The sequence below is a fragment of the Enhydra lutris genome, unplaced genomic scaffold (genome assembly GCF_002288905.1).
Source record: "Enhydra lutris kenyoni isolate GAN:26980312 unplaced genomic scaffold, ASM228890v2 scaffoldscaffold4, whole genome shotgun sequence".
NCBI classification, from domain to species: Eukaryota; Metazoa; Chordata; class Mammalia; order Carnivora; family Mustelidae; genus Enhydra; species Enhydra lutris.
The window spans coordinates 5706147-5719284 of NW_019154088.1; the positions used below are offsets into that span (position 1 = coordinate 5706147).

A 13138-nucleotide genomic window follows, 5' to 3' on the forward strand; every position below is an offset into this window, starting at 1 on the left:
GCATGCACTCTAGAAAGCAGTATAGAGGTTCCTCAAAAAGTTGAAAATAGAGCTACCCTACAACCCAACAATTGCACTATTAGGTATATACCCCAATGATACAAATGTAATGATCCAAAAATCCCAATGTTCATAGCAGCAATGCCCACAATAGCCAAACTATGGAAAGAGCCCAGATGTCCATTAACAGATGAATGTATAAAGAAGATGTGGTTATAAATACAAAGGAATATTACTCAGCCATCAAAAAGGTGAAATCTTGCCATTTTTAATAAATTGGATGGAACTGGAGGATATTATGCTAAGTGAAATAAGTCAATCAAAGAAAGGCAATTATATGATTTCATTCATATGTAGAATTAAAGAAACAAAACAGAGGATTATAGGAGAAGGGAGGGAAAAATAAAACAGGATGAAATCAGAGAGGGAGACAAACCATAAGAGACTTTGAATCATAGGAAACAAACTGAAGGTTGCTGTAGGGAGGGGGTTGGGGGATGGGATAACTAGATGATGGACATCATCAGAGCCCATGATGTAATGAGCACTGGATGTTATATAGCTGATGAATCACTGAACTCTACCTCTGAAACTAATAATACACTATATGTTAACTATATGTTAATTAATTGAATTTAAATTTTTTAAAAAAGGAAACAACATTCTCTGCCCTTGGGGCACCTGGGTGGGTCAGTCAGTTAAGCATCCAACTCCTGGTTTCAGCTCAGGTCACAATCTCAGGGTTCTAGAATGGAACCCTGCACCCAGGCTGCCTACTCAGTGGGGAGTCTGTTTGTCTCCCTTTCTGTGCTCCTCCCCCCTGTTTGCATGTGCACTCTTTCTGTCTCTCTAAAGTAAATAAGTAAATCTTTATTAAAAAATATTTACAACATGTTAAATCTTTTATGGTCAATAGTACATTGTCCTACATCCATTGAGCTTTAGCTGTGGGTTGACAGGCAAGTCTTATGAAAGCACATGTTTGCTAAAAGAATAGCTCTCATCTGTTAGTTCTACTGCTTTAATAACTGAAATGTTTCAATGGATAGATTGTATTCTGCAAGTGTAATTTTTCACATAATAAAAATAATTTCAAGTGAAATTAGATTTTAGATATTAGTTTACCACTAAAATATCATTTATTCCCTTTTAAAACACTGCTTTAAAAATGAGTTTTAAAAGAATTACTCATTTTTTCTTATGACGGATTAAAAAAAAGCCTGACAAAATTAAAGGAGCTTTTCTACAGCACCCAGAAGAGTCCATACAACGTCGTTCTGGGTTTCTATCATAACTTAAAGGGAAACTTGTATAATAACTAGAGACCATGATGTCCTACAAATAATGAAGAAAGATATTCCCAGGTTCCTTGCTGCCGAAAACCACATAGGTGGCACCAAGCTTGATTTCCAAGTGGAACAGTCATCTACAAAAGGAAAAGTCATGGCATTACCTTATCAATCTCAAGAGACCTAGGCGATGCTCCTGCTGGCAACTTGTGCCATTGTTGCCACAATAATGTCAGTATCATATCCTCCAAGAATACTGGCCAGGGAGCTCTTAAATGTTTGCTGCTGCTATCAGAGCCACTCCTCCTGCCAGTGCTCAGCTTCCAGAAGCTTCAAGAACTAGATCTGGGCACCCATCCTGGAGTTGTGTCTTCTGGTGGTTACTGATCCCAGGGCTGACACCAGCCTTCTGTTAACCTGCCTACCATTGCCCCAGGTAACACAGACTCTCCTCTGTGTTATGTGGGCATTGCCAGCCCATGCCCTAACAAGGAAGCACACTCAGCTGGTCTGAGGTGGTGGATGCGGGACTGGGGAAGTTTTGGGCATGCGTGGCTCCATCCTATGAAATCCAGCTGAAGGTCATGCCTCATCTCTCCTTCCATAGAGTTCCTGCTTCCAAGAGATTGGAAAGGAAGAGCAGATGGCTGCTGAAAAGACCATGACAAGGAGGAATTTCAAGGTGGATGGACAGCTCCAGCTCCTAAGCTCACTAATACTCAACCTGAGGTCACATCTGGGTCTGGAGATGGGCAGGTGTCCTCTGTCCCTAGTCAGCACTTCCCTGCAGAGGACTGGAGCACTTAGCTTGATCACCGAGGTCTGCTCTACAGCTCCCACTCTTCAGGTCACTGAAAGGGTAGGAACACCCAGCCACTGAGTGGTCTTAAGCTGTTTTTCCACAGACTCTTAGAAAATGGAAATAAGGTTGACAAAAATTAAACAGTTTGCAAAAAAATAATTAAAGGAGATCTTCCTTACCTTTGCAACATTTGAAAACATGGCCTCCTTATCCAGCATGTTATAGCAGCTCTGCAATTTTTCTGATCTCTATTTCTAATTTGTCTTCATTTTAATTTTTCTTTTATTTTTTTAAATCTCAAAGTTTAAGTTTCTTATAATTTGTCTCCAACATGGTATTCTGTGAAAAGTATATTAAAGGGGAGAGAAGTAATTTGGCTTAGATAATCACTGTTAAAGGTATTACCTTAATTTTTTTTAAGCATATTGAAATGAAAAAGTCATTGAAAACCAATGGACAGGGGTAGCTGGGTGACTCTGTCAGTTAAGCACCTGTTTTCAGCTCAGGTCGTGTTAGAAGATGTGGTTATAAATACAAAGGAATATTACTCAGCCATCAAAAAGGTGAAATCTTGCCATTTTTAATGACTTGGATGGAACTGGAGGGTATTATGCTAAGTGAAATAAGTCAATCAAAGAAAGGCAATTATATGATTTCATTCATATGTAGAATTAAAGAAACAAAACAGAGGATTATAGGAGAAGGGAGGGAAAAATAAAACAGGATGAAATCAGAGAGGGAGACAAATGCAGAATCTGCATCTCCCTCTGCTGCTCCCCGCTGCTTGTGCTCTCTCTATCTCTCTCAAATGAATAAATAAAAATATTTAAAAAAAAAAAAGAAAAGAAAACCATTGGACAACCATTGAAACATATTTACAGGCTCTGTTTGTATGACTTGGAGATTGTAATGTTAAGTAGAATCTTTGGCTGTCATTTTCTTCCACTGTGATGATGTCCTTGCTGTCCACAACAGAGTAAATGAGCATTTATAGCTGGTAAAGAAACTGTATCTGAAGAAAAGAAGAAAAGTGAAGATAAGACACCAACACTCATTGCACTCCTATGTGCCAGCATTTACGAAGTTGACATTGCTTTTAACTCTCACAAAAATTACAAGCTAATAGAATTAGAAGCTCAGAGGAGTGGAGCCATTTTCCCAAGGCCTCATAGGTAGTAAGTGGCATGGGCCATCTCCAACTTCAGATCTCAAGCTCTCTCATTAACCATACTGCCTCTCAGCTACCAGATGGTCTTTCATGAAGAAAACAAAATACTGTTGAGGAGATATTATGAAACATCTTAAGACATTTAAAAATATTTTTATAGAGGGCATAATTATTCCCATATCACTGTGGTTAAAGTAAACAATATTAATCTCCATGGTGTTGATGCTTTCAAGTTTGAAGTTGCCTCTCTTGGAACTCCTGATAGTATATAGAGTACATGACATTGAGTTTCTTTACCTAGCTTAACAGCTTCCTTTCAGGGTCATAATACTCTATATATTAATATAGGATCACAGGAGTGATCATAGGAGTATCAGGGTTTCTCTGCAGCCCTTCCCTCTGGTCTGAGAAACTCTAGATCTTTATTTTCATTGCACAGGATTAGGAGGAAAATATCAGCTCCAAATGTCAATGTAATTGAATCATAGCAATATCAAGAATTCTAATCAAACCAATCCCTCTTAAATCAGAACAAAGACAGCATCAAGGGTAAAATATGCAGATTATTTTTGACACTCCTCTTCATTGTAATCTTTCTCCTTGCATTGTTTTGCCTTTTCTTGTTTACTTAACAAATATTTATTGTGCATTTATTAAGCCCCTGGCATTTTGCTCGGACCATTTGCTAATTTCTGGTAAAAGAAACTATTGAAAATTAAATATTAGCAATATTAGAAAAGAATGTATTATTTAATACACTGATAAAATTCCACAGTCATGCTGGAAAAAACCTCGCTGGGAATAAAAAATAGAAAAATAAGTTCCTGGGGCGCCTGGGTGGCTCAGTGGGTTAAAGCCTCTGCCTTCGGCTCAGGTCATGATCTCAGGGTCCTGGGATCAAGCCCCACATCGGGTTCTCTGCTCAGTGGGGAGCCTGCTTCCTCCCCTCTCTCTGTGCCTGCCTCTCTGCTTACTTGTGATCTCTCTCTGTCAAATAAATAAATAAAATCTTTAAAAAAAAAGTTCCTGAACAAAGTTCAAAAATAATAATGATAAGCAGATACATAGATATTGATATTATACCAAAAAGGGAAGTTAAATTTAGGTCTTGTCAAATATAGGAAGAACAGCATCAAAATGATATCTGCTATTTTCATTCAGCATCATTCTTGAAATTTTGGCTAATTTCAAGAAGATATAAAGCAGAAATAAGATGTTACTATTAAAAAATACAAGACAAAATTATGATAATTTACAATGGATAGGATATCACCACATAAGAGAATCAGCACAAAACTGTTAGAATTAGTAAAATAAATCAAATGATCAAATGTAGGATTATTTTCTCTGCTGTTTATTTTGGACATTTATACCTACAAAAAAGTCAGAAGAATAATATAATGACAATCTGTATTTTTTAAACCAAGATTCATCAAGTGTTAAAATTTTTGCCAGATTTGCTTTTTCTCTCATTTTATCCATATATCTGAGTGTTTGTATATTTTCTCTTTTTATTTTTGCTAAAGCATTTAAGAGAAAACTACAAACATTACAATACTTGATTCCTAAAACTTAAGCATGTACACAAAAGTATTTTTAAAAGTCAATATCTTCTCATATATAATCAATAACTAGTTAGAGAATATAATGAAATAGATATCATTTGCACTAACAACAAAAAATGAATGGCCTTATTGAGAAATATGCTGGATCCAAACATCCAAATGAGAAAAATAATTTTCAACATTTGTTGAGCTACATAAAAGACAAACTATTTCTGGATAGAAGACAACATATAATAAAATTCTCATTTTTCTCAAATTAATTCATATGTACATATTACACAAATCCAATCAGAATTATATTGTGATATTTTTTAAACCTTAACAAAATATTCCTAAAGTTGATAAAAAAAAAAAATACATCAGGCAAGAATCAAAAATAGAGTTTTGAAAAGAAATCAGGAAAGAAGACTAACCTTATATTTAGGCTTCCTAGTGAACCAGAGACTGTAACTACTGGCATTAAAACAAAATTTGAGCCCCATTTTATCACCACAACTTGCTTGACCTTAGAGAAGTGATTAGCTTCTTAGAGTTCTGAGTACCTCATCTATAAAACAGACACTAAAACATCTGTCATGCAGGGTTATGTAAGGATTCCAAGTAGCCCACTTGAAGAATGCAGTACAATGTCCAGGCAATGACGAAAAAGTCAATATATGTACTGGAGGTATTTTTTTTAGCTCTTTTGAGTTTGTAATTTGTAATTAACTTGGATCCAAAATAAATTTCAGTTCTATATAAAGCTTGGCTATTATTGGACTTTTAAAAACATATATATATTGCAAAACTTAAAAATTAAAAAATAAGAAAAGAGAAGCAAGCCATAAAAAAGGAAATATAAACTGAAATTTATCAAATCTTCAGGGTAGAAACTTTTTACCTTTGGAAAGATAGAACAAATTATAAAATTTAACTTAATATTGGGAAGAAAACGTATCCCATTATTAACAGCATTTGTCTTTGGGTGGTGGAACTATGAACAGTCTTTTCCTTTATTCACCTTTTCTTTATCTTCCAAAGGCAATAAAGAAGCATATATTAACTTTAAGATAAAAATATTTTTCAAAAAAATGTAAATAAAATAACTGCATTACACTGACGCCAAGAGTGGGTGTCACAAGACACATTTTTTTTAAGGCTTCAAGAGCAAAGAAGCACCAAATTCTTCAAGGTGAGCAAAGAGTCTGAAAAGCCTTCACAGGAGAAAGTATATCTAAGCTAATTCAAAGAATGAACAAGAAATGGACAGATAGAAGGAGGCGAGCCACCATACCTCAGGGAAGGGTAAAGATAAAAGATGGACCAGAGGGGGATAGATACATTTGCTACATTAAGGGGATTTTACTTCCCTCTACAGGCAGAAAGAAGCAATATATTCATCACTGGGTACATGGATGGATGGATGGATGGATGGATGGATGGATGGATAGATGGTTAGATGAATGGATAGTTGGTTGGATGGATGAGTGATTTGACTGAAAGTAAGGATTTTAAGCTGGTGAGAAATAGGATAAGAATACAGATTAGCTGTGGGAAGCATGCATTAGAAGGGCAAACGAAGAGACCATTAAGAGACTATTTTGCAGGTACTAAATAGAGAAGCCTGCTTTGTGAAAGAGTCCAGCTAGGAGGTTATGTCAGCTTATCTGCACATCATTTATTTTCTCTGTTCAGTACTTACACAATGCCAGGCATAAAGGGAGAAAGAACAAGAAGGAGGATGTACAGAGAAGGAGCTAGAAAGGAAAGGAAAAAAGACTGGCAAGATAGGAAAGACAAAGTGTGGCAGAGAAAGAGAGAAGAAAAGGGATGAGAGAGAAGAAAAAATGGGCAAAAAAAAAAAAAAAAAGAAACGGGTAGGGAAAATACACAGGGCAAAAATACCCAGCAATATGAAAAAATAAGAAAATATGAAGAGCTTTTCAGAGATTTTCAGAAATCCGTAACTAAACTAGCACATACTCATGTAAAGTAGAGCATCAGGAATTGTTCATTTGTGGTTATTTCTATTATTTGTGCTTAATTCCTATTAAGATTACTCCTGATGCTTCAGTTTCTTTTGCTTCTATGGAGCGGACCAATCTGCACATGGATTTCTCAAACACAATCAATGCACCGTTGCTATTAGCAGACTCATTTAAGTTCATGGCCAACTCCAGCCCACAGCAATATTGGGCAAGCTTCCAAGCTGTCCTCCCTCTTGGTAGAGCAGTAATCCATTCCCCACTCCAGACAAAATTTTTACTCCACTATTTGAATGCTTACTTTAAAGAACACAAATTAATAAATGTATTGAACGACCTGGTCAGTACCAAGGAGCTAACATTGTTATTATTTGCTAAAGGCAATATAATTTGATCTGGTACCCTTCCGTTTACTTAACTATAGATCCTCATTCACAGTGCCAAGGGAACAGATTTTGAAAAGATGATATTTTTATCTATCTGAAGCACCAGGGAAAGGAATATAGATCATCACCTCAAATTAAAAAAAAAAAAAAAGCCTTACTTTCATGAGCTAACTGACCACATCATTTACTAATGTTGGCAAAGGTTCAGAGCCTAATGAGTAAAAATAAAACTAGTGTTTCCCCTCAAGAGGTTATTTTTTTTATGTACAGCAGATTTGAGGAGTGTTGTTTATTACAGCTAGGTAAATATTTTTAAAGACTTGTTTTGACGGAAGCTGTGTTTCTTCTAAGAGAGGTTTATGAGATATTGTAGCAGCCCTGAAGATGCAAATCAATAGCATTTATGAGCTGGAAAAGAAGATAGGCATGAAGTTGTACATGACATACAATGAAAATGCACAATTTTTGTCATTAAAATTGCACATGGGTATCTAAGGGAAGTCACTATTTCTCTTACCGCATGCCTTTCTTGTGCATCTAAAAGATAGTTCCATATCTCCTGTGCATGCATGCTCTTGTTCAAGAAGACATACAGAGAATCCTAAATTTACAGAAGATATAAATTGGAGGATAATTATGCACAATCCAGAAGGACTTTTTAAACATAAGTGTTTTTTAAAGAAGTAGCTCACTTAGTGCACTTAAAAAATTATTTTATATCTACATCCGTAACCTACATGCAATCTATCAAAATCACATCTATTAGGTAAAGTGAGGTATATAGCTGTAAGAAGAATTTAAAGAGTATAATCAGAAGGTATTCCATAAAAGTATGAAAATAAAAATACTTTAAAACTTGCTCATTTTTTTTAAATTTCAGGAGATATCTTTGTACAGTATTTAAGAAAGGCAAGTATTAATTAAATTTATATGTAGAATTCAAGGGAAATACCAGTTTTGTTTCCTGCATAATTGAGAGATTATTGGATTGTGAGCCAGATTACTGATCTTGGGCACACCGCACGTGAGCTTCCAAACCCATCCTGAAAGATGAGACTATGAGACTAATACACGGTTCTGGGCATGGAGCACTTAAAAAAAAAAAATGTTTTTAAATATACTAGTTCTCAAAGTCCCAGACCAGCAGCATCTGGGAACTCAGAAATGCAAATCATCAGTCTCCACCTGGACTTAATGTATCAGAAACTATGGGGTGAGGTCCAGCAATCTGTGGTTTAACAAGCTGTCCAGATGGTTCTGGTACACACTGAAGTTTGAGAACCACTGAAGTGAACTAATAGAGAAAGTCCTAATATATGCCTGCATCTGGTTACTGCTTTATGCAGTTATTTTCAAATTCTCTTCTTTGGAATGCTGGGCATTTGTCCCAGGGCTCTGATGGGGAGTTGTGAGAAGAAAAGGAACGTGGGGAGAAAATTTGTTTCGAAAATATAGTTTAAGGTGTCTGCAGTACTTGCAGGTAGAAATGTGTAATAGGTAGATGCAATTAAAAAGTCCTGGAGGGGTGCCTGGGGTCTCAGTAGGTTAAGATTAAGAATTTTACTCTTGATTTCGGCTCAGGTCATGATCTCAGGGTCCCAAGACCAAGCTATGTCGGGCTCCACATTCAGCAGGGAGTCTACTTGAGAGTCTCTCTCTGCCTCTGCCTCCTCCCCACCTTCAAATAAATAAATAAATAAATAAAATTTTCTTTACAAAAAAAAGGTTCTGGATACGAGAGAGAGCAGAACCAATGGGAGAGACACTAGAGAGAAGAAAAAGGAGACAGAAGGAAAAGAGGCAAGGAAAAAAGAGGAGGGAAATTATTCAGTCACATATAAAAATATCTGAAAAATATTATACGGTGATCAAAATGAATGAATGCGCACTATACTTGTTCACAATGCAACAATACAAATAATTTTTTCATTTATATTAAATGAAAAAAGTCCCAGGTGACTGTGTAAAGCATTATTGTTTTTGAAGGTTAAAAATGGCTAAAATAAAATATAGACATATACTTTTTAGAAATATAGTTAAATGGGATAAAATGATATAAAAAGCAAAACAAGGGAACAATGAACACAGGACTTACAGCAGTGGTTATGTCAGGTAGGAAAAGATGGGGTAAAGTGACACAGAGGGACAGAGCCAGACAGAGGTTACTGGCAAGGTCTCAACTTTTGTGTTAACTGTCTGACTCATTGAACAAATATGGCCTGGGAGGAAGAGAGAGAGGGAAAGAGAGAAGAAGGGAGGAGAGAGGGAGGGAGGGAGGGAGGGAGGAAGGAAGGAAGGAAAAAAGGAAGGAAGGAAGGAAGGAAAAAAGGAAGGAAAGAAGGAACTTAGCTATTTGTGGACTAATGATGACCAAGGATTATGTGATCTAATTTTATACATCTGATATCCATTAAAAAGTTAAAAGATTCTAGCAGTGAAATCATAAAATATGTACTTGAAAACTATCAGAATTAATCCAAAACATGAGAGTTCTTTATTTTAATTAGGTTATTAAGACAATAGGGTCTTTCTTTACACAGATTATATTTTAAAGCTTTGTCTATGGATTGTTTATATTTAACAAAAAAGGAAAAAGTTAACGCATTTCGGCTTTAGACAAGACTGATACAAATAAAATGTGTCTTTAAGACTTGCCATGCCTCTTTTTGGCACCACCTTGCTCTCCTTTCTTACCCTATTCCTAGATTTCCAGAGCCCTCATCAACAGACAGTGGGAGCAGAGAGGTAACTACTCTCAGTAACACTAAATACAATTTGTTGGTTCTAACCACTGCCATCAAACCTGATTTCATCTGTGTCAAACTGCCTGAGGCCCTTCTGCTGCATAACAATGAGCATCAATTATTCATATAGACTAATTAATCCTTGCTAACAACCTAGTTACTGGTAACTACTCCTAGAATGATAGCAAAACCTAGTTGAAACGTATAGCTTCTTGAAAGACCTCTAAGGTGACGTGAATATTTGGCATTTGGACCTCTGTAGAATGCCATGGAAGAAGATATTTCTGATCAGAGAGACTTTTCTTCAAGGCACAGCACCCAAGAGCACTCTACCTTACTTATGTGCAAGACTGGACATACACAAATTTTCATTTATAAAGGTAATTTTTACAATATGTATGTATATAAGTCCTTTGTGGTGGTTGAGGCTGAACTGATTGATTCTAAGAGGCTGGAACCTGTTACTGCTAAGTCACTCACATTCAGTTAAATAATCACATGCCAGGGGAACCAGGAACATTTTCCCCTATTTACCTCTTTTTCCCATTGAGACTTAATTGAGGAATTTATAAAGATCCTCTTTCTCAAGTGGCTTGGAAGAGGTGAATTTGTACCAAATAAATGTCTTATCCAAACAGCCAAATATAGATGAAACATTATTTTAAAATACAGATTGATTGGACTTATGTTTTCTTTTACCCAGGGATCTTATATATATAAATGTATATTATATTTTATTATTATATATGTTGTATATAATTATATATTATTGTGAATATATACTATCATATATGTATATAGTGTATACATATATACATCATACATACATGTACATTACTGATAATACATAAAAAGAAATTTATGTTTACTTTCAAAGAAATGCCATCTATAAAACAATACAACATTAAGCTCTTAGCTATCTCGACTCAGATGTCCTTAGGCACTTAAACCATTTTTATCCCTTTTTCCATTACCCATGAGTGAGAATTTCTTCAGGGTAGGTAACAATTTTTTTTCCCAATCATGTAAAGCAAAAACACTAAATAGATTTAAATAGTCCAATACTTTGCACAGGGATTTTACCTATGCACAAAGATCCCATTTTCCTGAGAAAATTACGTACAACCTAAGAATGTATTTATAATAGAAATTATTTAGTAAATGGAATCAAGATTTGAAGCGGGATGGTCATGCATTGCCTCTATTAGAGAAAAAAAAAGTGCGATCATTTATTCATAGGCACAGATTCAAGCCAGATATCTATAAAAAGTTAATGGGCGGATTCAGAACCTCATAAAAAGCTGTAGAAGAGCATCCTGCCCCACATCAAATCACCATACATCCGTTGTGTGTGGTGTACATTATATGTCTGAGAAAGATGGAAATTATGCATGTAAAAGGCTACCGATTTGTTAAATCACAGATATGCACTAGCCTGCCTCTTTGTGATACTTCAGACACCCTGATCCGAGCATTTTTTTTTTGTGAGAACACAATCAAATGTATTTGGTTACATTTGCTAGAGCTTACTATTAGTGCTTTCTTGTTAGCTGTCATTTGTAGATGTGGATGAAATTGGCCAGGTGTTCAAGGAACTTTAGACTTTCTATGACACACTCCTCAAAATCTTTTTAGCCTCATCCCATCACCCAGTCACAACAGCACTCCACTTCTAGATACCAAAATCTGTATTAATGATGTAGGGCTCTACCACAGTTTACCCCACAACACAAAACTTAGTGGGTTAAAACAACAAATATTCTTTCACTGGTTCTGTGGTGAGAAATCCAGCCTTGGCACAGCTGGGCGCTGTGGCTCAAGGTTTCTACATTGTTACAACTAAGGTGTCAGCAGGGGCTGCAGCTCAAGGCTGAACGGGGGGTGGGGGGGGACATCTTTCAAGGTCACTCACGTGGCTGGTGAGTCGCCTGGGGTCTTTGTTAGCTGTTGGCCAAAAACATCAGTTCCTTGCTGCGCTGTCTTGTCCACAGGGCTCCTCCCAACATGGCAGTTCGCGTCCCTCCAGGCAAGCGAGGGCTCAGAGGGAGAGAGAGAACGTGAGAGAGCCTGCAAGGTGGAAGTCTTGCAACCTAATTTCAGAAATGACACCTCATCCCTGGTGCTGTGTTCTGTTCCTTAGAAGTGAGTCACAATACCCCGCCCACACCCAAGGTGAGGGTGGGGTGTGTTCCAGAAGGGCTGAATGCCACAAGGTGGGGATTCCAGAAAGCCACGTGACAGGCTGCCTACCACAGTGACCTTCTGTATGGAAGGAATTTGGCACATGTTTCTAATTGCCCAAGGATTATACAAAATTTCTGGGTGGTTGGCATATGACTCTCATGTTTTATCTACGTCTAGATTATTAATTAAATCTGAGACATTCTATCTGTAGAGTATAATAAAAGTCTAAGTCTAGAAGGTAAGGGAAGATGTCCCTGAAGAAATTTTAACTTTTAGACAAAGACTTGAAGGATAGTGCAGTGAGCTATGGGTGTGTGAAGGTCCAGATACAGGGAGAACAACTCAATGCAGAAAAGAGACAAGAAGGAACAATATTCAGAACACCATCATTTTCTCAGTTGCCACTTTGTCTTCCTTGTGTTTGTCTTTGGTGCCTTGATCTGTTAACTGATCCTAACTAATTTTAGAACACATTTATTCACTTTGATGTATTTTAAAGAGCCCAAGATTTAATGAGTTTGTAGCCCCAGCGATTTGAAGAAAAGTGGTAGGGTGAAGGAGGAGATGAGTGGGAGAAAGAAGGGGGAAAAGGAGGAAGACCAGGTGGAAGAGGAGTCGCCACAGGGAGAAAGGAAATAAGAAAGGGATACTTTGGGGAGCTCCTCGGTCTTTGCTCCTCAGAGATATGATGCAGGCATATAAGGAAGTCTTTTCATGGACAGGCAGAGAGTAAAGGTCTCTATGGGGTTAATCAAATTATATTGACCAATTCATGATCAATAATATAAAACCAAACTATTAAATAAGAGTGTTATTAAAAATCAGAATCAGGGGGTGCCTGGGTGGCTCAGTGGGTTAAAGCTTCTGCCTTCGGCTGAGGTCATGGTCCCAGTGTCCTGGGATCGAGCCCCACATCGGGCTCTCTGCTCAGCAGGGAACCTGCCTCCTCCTCTTTCTCTCTGCCTGCCTCTCTGCCTACTTGTGATCTCTATCTGTCAAATAAATAAATAAAATCTTAAAAAAAAAAAATCAGAAT

At 36.8% G+C, this 13138-nt stretch overlaps 1 long non-coding RNA gene across 1 annotated transcript; it reads right to left on the minus strand.

Annotated features, from left to right (window-relative positions):
* Window positions 1-2280: 2280 nt before the first annotated feature.
* LOC111139006 lies at window positions 2281-12304 on the minus strand. Its single transcript, XR_002640067.1, has 4 exons — window positions 11831-12304; window positions 7692-7775; window positions 2971-3103; window positions 2281-2430 (listed from the first exon to the last, which is right to left on the minus strand). It is a non-coding gene; the product is annotated as an uncharacterized LOC111139006 (long non-coding RNA).
* Between the last annotated feature and the right edge of the window lie 834 nt (window positions 12305-13138).